Below are 9,601 nucleotides of genomic sequence, written 5' to 3' on the forward strand. Positions count from 1 at the left end.
CCTAGATCCCTGTGTTTCCACCAGCTCCACACTCTGGAAGCTTAACTTAGCCAAGGACCATAGAGAGATCAGAAGCCAAGTATTGCCATATTTAAGATTTTTGGTAGTTCTACCCCCTAAAAATAAGTCTGGGGAAATCTGCAATAAGATGCACTTACTCAGTGTAGAGCTCAAGGGCCAGTACAGATCACTCAGTATGAACTTTCACCAGGGCCAGAATTTTCTGATAAGGTCCTGATATGAAAATTGTTTAAAGGATTGTCTCATTACACACTGCAGCTACTGTTCCATTCTCCTTGAACTCCTGTTCCAGCCATCAGAAAGTGCAAAAATGCAGTAACCTCACTGATATGGTCTTGATTACAACTGTCTTGATTAAAACTGTACACTTTACATCTCAAGGGACATGATACAGATAACCACAGAAAATACACAAGCCAATGACACATGCAAACAGCACTAACACTGCAACACAGAGGTCTTTGATGCAATTTCATCAGTATTCATCTCCTCCTCCATCACCCTCCATTCCTTGCAGGTCTGCTGCACTAAAGGCACTGCTGCTAAACTGTGTGCAGAAATGCATCAGGACTAAAGAAATAGCTCTGTCTTGAGAATACATAATAATGAGGCACTGTGCTCTCTCTATTTTTTTAATAACTAAGCTCCCATAGCTTTCAATGATCTAATCTGCTGCAAAAAGAAGTTGGGGGAGAGAAAAATCAAGCTACTAACTAGCTTAGAATCCTCAAAAGAATCCTCAAAGGAACAGGGTGCCATTTGACCACACTGAAATGGGAAGAAGCATGTATCTTCAAGACACATTTTCAGCTCAAGATGGATTAATTCTCTGACAGCTGAAATAAAAATGACATTGTGTTAGAAACACCTGGAGTATATTGAAATATTTTTCTACTCTGAAAAGCTTGCACTACCAAGTGCAATTCGCTAAAGAGAAAGTACAGAGAAGGGTTAGTAGGACAATCCAGTTGCTGAAATTTAGTCTGCAGTCAGTAGCTATGAAAGCCCATCCTGTTAACATTAAGACATGGAAGTCATAGCCCCTGTAAAGTCAGACAAACACATACCAAGCCCTTACCCACAAGGGTCATAAAGACCTTCACTCAACTAAACCTACATCCCTGTGCATTCAAAAATCCTTTCCACTACTTTATTGCCCTGAGTCTGAAACTAAAAGAATGCAGTGACCTAGATCTAGCTAAATATAATTAGAGAACCTTGAAATATGATGGAGCTAGACAGCACCATTTCTCTCACAATTATGGACCCAGAGGGTCAGGTATCTAAAGTCTGAGCCTGAACAGGGGTAATTTTTGTGCTATGCATCTGATTTACAGAGAGATACCTTGACTTTCTGTCTTTCTCCAATACTTCAGATGGACCAGGCCCTGGGGCTTTGTCAAGCCCTGTGAACGTTAGGATAGGATGTGTTGGTTTTTTTCTTTTTTTTTTTTTTTTTTTTTTTTTTAAATACAGCAGCAATATTTAAGCAGGAAAACTATGGGAAAAGCCCTTCCGAGTCCTTTTGCACTCACAACTGGTCGCTGCTGGGGTGGTATGAGAGGCAGGAAAGCCCTTGCCTCAGTGCAAGCCCTGCTTAGCAAAAACTAAAACATCCTTGTGTTATCAACACCGTTTTCACAAATACAAAACACAGCTACTGCGAAGAAAATTACCACTATCCCGGCCAAACCAGCACAAGAGAGCACACAGAGAAATTTTGGGTCTGAGGGAGTGCTCATGCATCTCCTCAGGGTGCAGCTCACAGCAGCAGTCACACTTCATATTCTAACCCCACGACTCTGAAACTGTCTCTTGTGAAAGAGCTGCAGATGTGCTGGTTTAAAGCAGCAGGTGGTCAGGGGTGTTCCTAGGGCAGGGTGGAGGGATAAAATAAAATAAGCAACATAAGCATCCTGTAGGTGTTTACATCAGTCCCTGGAGTACCTCCTCCAGCCCCATGAAGTCTGTATTTTCACAACAGGGAGGAGCAGAGAGAAAAGCCCTTGTCCAGCACTTGTGACCTTGGCTTTTAGGGCTGCAGGGAAAGGTCTTGGAACAAAGTAGATTGCCTCCATGCAGACCCAGTAATAAAGCCTCTGATTTGGCCTTATTAATATGCAGAGCAATAGGGCTCAGGAGCTCAGTCCCCGGGGGAACAGGGTGCCCACAGGCTAAGCTAGCTCAGACCGAATCGCTGCGGGCCCAACCCCATAGCAAGCTTGGTAGCTATCAGCTCTTATAGTGATTGCAAGCTCTCAGGATTTCAGCTCTTGCTTACTAGGTAAGTTTGCCCTTGGCTTGAGGCTGCAGTAGACGGCAGAGAGAGGAGAAGGAGAGGCACTGGCTGGGTCCACAGAGATGGCTTTATTGGGGAAGTCTGTGAAGGGTCCCTGTGACAGCTCTTCTACTGTCAAATGGGGTACAGTATGCCCTTTTTATAGGGTTGGATAGAATCCAAACTTAACCAATGGTAAGGGTTTAGGGGTATCCATAATTGACCAATAGTAAGGGTTAAAGTAACATGGCCTTACAAAGTTACAGAGATAGGTTATGGGGCAGAGGTCAGGGAAACAGGAATTTTCTTTTGCTGTTTCAGCATTCCTATTGTTCATATTTTCCATGGTGCTTTTCCCAAATTTATGGGGTTTACTACAACCCAGTTCTGTGTCTGGCTACTGAACTGGGGAAATGTCCATTTTGAGGCTCACAGACATGCTGAATCCAGAAATGTGTGGGAGACACTTGACTAAGCATGGAGGTGGCACCAGATATTCCCCCCAAGGGGCTCAATCTGCCCCTTCAAAACTGATGTCCATGCCAACAGCTGTCTTGGACCCTGGCAGCTCCAGCATGCTGCATCCTTCCACAGCCCTGTCCCTCCTCTGAGCTGAAAATACCACCTAAAGCAGTTCCTGAAAGACAGAGACTACAGATGACTTTGAAAAGCTTAAACAACATATGCCACAGTCTGTCACTCAGGGATTATTAGGTTTATAGCTATAACTCATCTAATTACAAAATCACTGTGAAATACAAGGTTTAAGTGAATTTAAAACTAGCAAATGGGAAAACCCATGCAGTCTTTTAATTTTTCTGCAGTTTCTTCATGATCCACTTGTAAGCAGTATCTGCTTTAAATTCTGATGCTCACCTATGCTGGTATAGGGAAGCTTTTGTTGAGGGGAGGGTGAACTAAGGATTAGTTTCAGGAAAAAAATTGTGCCAGAAAATTACAGAAAAGTCAAAGTTCAGGCAGTTTTATGCTCAGCTATTTGATATATAGAATGAATACTAAACTGCTAGATCTTTTCATACAGTGTTGTCATCCCCAATGGTCCGTCCTCTCTCTGTTTTACTTTTCACAGAGATAATGGAGAAGTCAGATTAAAGCAACAAAATCAAAGAGTCAATATGCTATTATCTGAAACAAGCACCTGATTATTATGGGGAAAAAAATTTAAAGCAGATAAATTCTTAATTTTTTTATAATAAAAGTAGCCTTCAATTTCTAAGACATCTTGGGGTGCTCTTGCTGTGAGGTTAAGGGCAACTTTCATGCCAGAAACACATTCTCCTGAAACATTTTGAGGCAAGAAAATCTGACAAACATGAAAAATCAGAACATAGCCTATCTTTCTTTTATTCCTTGTTATTATAATATTCTTCAGCCACAGGGATATCAAAGACTTTGGTGGCAATGGATGCAATTTAGCTGCTCCCTAGAGATGGCTTTAGAGAATGCATAATCAATTTTATAAATGAGCAGCTGGCCTGCACAGCAAGGTGCACTCTGCATTTCACCAAAATGAATAATGAATTGCATATACTCTGCATTAAGAAGATTGGCTTTCCTCTCAGAAGCTGATATGACTAAGTCTTGTTTGTTTCACTTGTTGAAAGATAAACTAATGCCTGGCTGTTGCTTAGTGTACCCAGTGTTTTTGTGTGGTAGCCAGCACCAGCAGAGAGAGCCTGTGCTGGGAGGAGGCTCCCGGGCATGGGCCATGGTCAGGCACCCAGGTCAGCAGCTCATGGATGTCAGTCTGCCCAGACCCTGTGGATCCTTCACCGGAGACAGCTATCCATAAGCCTGAGGCTCCAGCCTTGGACATTATCTTTTGCTGGCCCAACAAACTGATAATCTCAGCTAAATGGCAAGTATTTATTTTTATATTGAACAAAATTATTTCATTGCAGAAACATAAAAACAATTTCCAATGCCACATCTATTTCTCTCAAACTTAGTGATCTCTGTGATCCAGGACAAAAGTTTGCTCAGGCCCAAGGGCATTTTGTTGACTTTCCACTGGCCTTTAAGTCTATAATGTGATTTCTTGGGTCTCTGTGTGGAAATGATTTGTGACTCTCATATTCCCATTGAGAATAACCCATCCATTATATAGCCTCCAGCAAAAGCTGCACAGTGACACATATTTTGAGGTCAGATAGGCTACTGCAATGCTTCAAATGGGCAGGCATGACAGGCCTGCTGCTCCTCACAGGGCACAAAAAGCAAGCAGGAAGGGAAGCAGCAGAATGTGGAAAGTAAGAAACAGAGCCTCTTTACAGGGGCACGTTCATACTCAGATGTACATTTTTTTCCTGACAAGAAGTCTCTGAATAAATCTGACTTCAGCTGCCCTACTCCAGCCCCTAGGGAAATGTCCTTTCAACACCAAGCCTTTCCTGAGATTCCTAGGTGTGCCCCATGAGATTTCACTGACATTTACATTTTCATTTCTTATTACTAGATGTGCTTGTAGAACAGCACTAAGGAAGCTGTCATCACTGCTAAGAGCTGGCTCCAAGACATCTGTGGGGTTGTTTTTTTTTTCTGATTGTGTTGATGTTTAAAGAGTTGTGGCAACAGTGGTGGAAGCTGTGCAGACTATATTCAGCAACAACATAAGACAGGAGAAAAAGTACACCTGTGGGAGCACATAGGAGGGGTGCTAGGCGTGGTGTTCCATGTGTGCTGCAGGAATTCAGGGCACAACACACTTAGCATCACTGTGGGCCTGCTCCACCCCTGCACTTTCTATTGACTGGAGCAAAACACCAATCATTCTGTTTGCTCGGCTTTTAACTCTCAACTACTTTTTTTGACACTTCAAGCTTCTGAAGATAGAGAGATGCAAAATGAAATGCAGCATCCAGTGGTCCTATTGCATCACTGATTATATAGTGAGTTTCCTCTTTTCACTGCATAGAATACAATAAACTTAGTCAAGACTTGAAGCATCACACCTTTACATGAGCCAAAGAAAACCACGCAGAGACCTTGGCACTTAAGTTCTGTTTCCAGCACTACAGCCAAGGATGGAAGCCCTGTATGGAATAACACACCACTGTGTGATCTCCCAACCTTCGAGCAACCATCCAGGATGTGATTAAGGCTCCTGGCTGTTACCAAAAGCTGGCAAGGCTCTGCTGGGAAACAGAGCTTTATGCTCCTGACACACCGGCAGCTGCAGTCCCAAGCAAGCACAGCAGCTGCTCTAGTGGCAGATCCTAAACTGCAGCACTGCCCTTCAGCTGGCAGCCATCCCAGGTGGCCAGGCCAGGCATGGATAAAAAGGCCTGAGCAGCTCTCCTCTCCCTCTTGCTGTTCTAGGTGTGAAGACAAGGAGCAGGGACCCAACTGGGGTCTGGCAGCTGCTCCTCAGATGGCACCAGAGCTCTGTTCTGCACATCCAAGGCAATTCTTGGATCTTGTTTGCCTTGTTTTACCAGGAGCAGCCAGGTAGCCCCTCCACTTATGCATTCTGTTTCTTGAGTATTCAGCTGTGCTTTTCCTCTGTTCTCAGATAAACTACTGATCTTTTTAACATCAATAATTCACAAAAATGTCATGAAGTACTTTCTTTCTAAATTTTAAACAAGTTCATTAAGTGACTACTAAGTAATTAGTCTTAAAATGCATTTTTAAAGGCAGCTGTAGACAAGAACCAATCTGTTACTAAACCTTGAAGATATTTCTTCATGTGGGAAGCTTGCTTTGCTTCAAAGATACTACCACAGTCTCACTAGGAATGAGCCTGCTCTTTCTCTGTTTCTGTCTCATTTCTGGAGAAATGCTCCAGAATCTAGGACTGAGGAGGCAGTGGCACTGACACTCCATGCACAGCAAGCAGACTTATCTGCACCCTCCCTTTTGACAGCAAGGTTGTTTTCCAAGGGGAGGCAAATTTGTGTGTCAGAAAACACATTTCCAAGTCTTTTTCTTTTGCTGTTGTGTTCGTGAATAAACAGCACACTGCAGCGTGCCAAGTGGAAAAATGACAGGAGGCTGACACGTTGTGTGCCATTTGGATCATGTCATGTCACAGAGTCTTGGCTGTGGCAGGACTGTCAAAGGGAATGGCTCCCCAGAAAATCTGGGACTTCACAAGCTGGAGAGAGGAGATCAAGTCCTCAGAAAAAAGGACAGAAATAGTCAATACAGGGACCAACTAGTCCTTCTAAACCATATATTTTCCTGTATGGTTCTTACTCCCTTTAGCAAGAATTCTGGATAGATGGCACTAGTCTTTAATTCTTATTTCGGGGGGAAACCAGTGAAAGCTAGTAAGAAGCATTATGCAGGACCCGAAAAGAAACACTAGTCTTACTTTTGCAGTAAAATCTTAAAAGGCTGCTCTTTCATCATTCTCTCTGACAGCAGCTGATGTCATGAACAAAAGATTTGGCAGTCACCAGATTCTTCTCTGATTATGTAAATGCTATTACTTACACTAAAAAAAAAAAGAAAAGATAAAAAAGATGCTAAATTTTCAGATTTTTGAGATATTTAGGGTTTTTTGGTTATTTGAACAAGGACTCTTTCCAAACCTATGGCTGTTTATTTGCCCACCTATGCAAATTCTGAGTAGCAAAAAGAGCCACCAACTTTCAGATGCTTTTAAAATAAAATTTTATTTTTATAAGTAGATGAAGCAGGTTATAACCAGGCAGCTTGGGCACAAATACAGCTATAAAGGAAAAAGGCTGATAGGGTAAATAACCTATAGTGCACGGGCAAACTGAGTGACTCACAGGGCTGTGAGCCATGGGTCAGCTCTGCTTCTCAAACTCAGTTTTCACATACGCAGCTGGTCTGTGTTGTAGGGAGGGCAGGGCAGAGGGGTGGAAAGCCCACCTGTGGCAACTTGCTTTCCAAGGTAGAAGACCCATTTTGCACCAATTGCATTAAGATGCTCATAATTAAGTGCCCTGTCAAATTTCCCCGTTACCCTGCTTGTGCATGCAGAAAGTCAGTTGTACTCTACTCATTTGATAGAGGGTACATCCACCAGTGTCTGAGGATTTAGGTGGCTCTGTAGGAAATATTCACCATAAAAGCTAGAGGAAAATGTTCCAGCAACGTGAAAAAATATGAGTATTGCAATAAGGACCTGCATACCACCTCTTTCAAGATGGCATCTTGATGCTGCTGTTAATATTTAGGGCTTTTCCCCAGCGGTCTGCCTGTATCCACCACCAAATCTTTTCCTCCTCAATCAGCAGGAGTTCTGTGCTGAAAGTACTAGTTAATCTTTTGTGAGAGGTTTCTGGTAGGATTAGTTCTTTGTTGTTGTTGTTGGGTGTTTGGTTTTTACTTTTGTTTTCAAAGAAGGTAGCCACCAATTTACATGATTATGAGAGGAAATAGAGCAGCAAAATGAAAGTTAAACTGGTATTGAGTTGTAGTCTTTACTAATAGGGTTTTTTTACTTTACCTAATAAAAATGAAATGTTTTTTCAGTAAGAAATAGGACTCTCACATAAGTCAGCAAGTATTACTTATGCATTAGCAGAGATTATTCAACAATTCAGTGCAATCCTCACAGCTGGTCTTTGAACAGAGGGCGAATAAAGGCAACGTAGTTTTTGCTAGATGAAAAACATATCAGCAGAGCTCTTGTTAGAGCTACAATCACAAAAGACACACTTGACAAACTGCATCCTAACTGTGCTGCCCAAGGAATTCACAGCTGGTTTCTGTGCAAACATTATTCAATCAGGCATTTTTCTTCTGTGGTCACCCTGTAGGCAAGCACAGCCAGGGGGAGAGGAGGCCAGGGGTGTTACTGTGGGTACCATTCCTTCCCTTCCCATAACTGTTACTTTGCCCCTTGGCACTGTGAGCACATTGGATTTCCTTGCTATTACACAGTAGGTGATGTATCAAAGGCATTTCATTGCTGGGTGTGAGCCCTGTCACTGCTCCAGCAGAAAAGGAAGGCAATTAAATTTCCTGAGGGTAGGTGGGGTGGGGTTACAGAGCACAGGCCCCCGAAGATCACCCCTGCTCAAAGCCTGCAACAGAACAAGTCTGGAATCATCCATGCAACATTACAGTGGATGTCCCACCTGCTTCCATTAATCCTCCTCATCTTAGCTGACTCCTTGCTTGTCATAGTGTCAGAAAATACATGAAAGTTCAGCAGAAAAGTTTGGTCAAACTTCAAAGCACAACGATTTCTGTCTATTTTTCTTTTCCAAAACACCGGCACTATTCTCAAAAAATGAGATTTCACTTCAATCTCTCAATTTCTTTATTATATATATATATTTATTCTGAAACTCCTCTTTCAATCTCTGCTACAGTGCTTGAGCCATGCAATAGCTGATTATTTCTGTTTGCGAGAAATCCATTCCTACAAGACACAGGTGTCATCTTACTACGTATCCATACATACTTTTAGAGCAAATTATTATTAGAGGTGAGCAGGGGGCAGAGCTTCTCTAATTCCCTCCTGTTCAAATGCTAACATTTTAAGTCAAGCTCAGATGACAGGACTGTGTTTCAGTGATACTGAGCACAGATGGGAAAAAGAGAGTGCAATAATACAGGTTGAGAAAAATAAAGAAATGCTATCTTCCATGTAAATTTGTAGGTTTTGCCTTAATTAAGCCAGGCATGAACTGTTAGTGTTGCTGTCCAGCCAAAGGGTGATGCCGCTGGGCGAGCAGCACACACTGAATCGAGGCAGGGCTGTCCTGGGAAAGGGACTCAGCCTTCCCCTATTCAACCCCCTGTCCAGGGCCTGTAGAGGAGAGGTCAGCCCTTGGTGCAGGTGGGTGCAGTGAGCAGCCAGCTCTGGCCATCAGGGCCGCCCTGGCTCAGAGCACGGAGGTGACAGCTGCTCTCCAGATGGTCCCTTGGCTTCATCCATCACCCTTCATTGCACACCCCTCACTCATGCGTAAAAACATGCAGGTAGGAATTTTACAGAAATCCAACATCAGCTGCAGTAAAATGCGGCCTCAAAGAACAGCGAAGCGCTTATAGAAAAGCAAACATAACCAGGAAGAAGTTTTACTGAAAGTATTCTAGGTGTCTTGCCTATTTCTTGTTCATGAAGATCAAAGCTAAGCACTTTATTTTTCTTTCTTTGTAAGCTTTGCTTCAGAGATGCTTTACGAAAGAGTCAGAGGGGAGAAAAGGTATGGTTCTGCTATCACTACTATGACACGATTAAATCCACATGGAGTAGTTCAAATATGGAGTAGTTCCCCCTCTGAAAATAGCATTCATCCTCTGAAGCTGTAAGCTAAAGACACAACTCTTCCACAAAAGATGCTGGTAAGGTTA

Source organism: Molothrus aeneus, chromosome Z (genome assembly GCF_037042795.1).
Source record: "Molothrus aeneus isolate 106 chromosome Z, BPBGC_Maene_1.0, whole genome shotgun sequence".
In the NCBI taxonomy this organism is placed as follows: Eukaryota; Metazoa; Chordata; class Aves; order Passeriformes; family Icteridae; genus Molothrus; species Molothrus aeneus.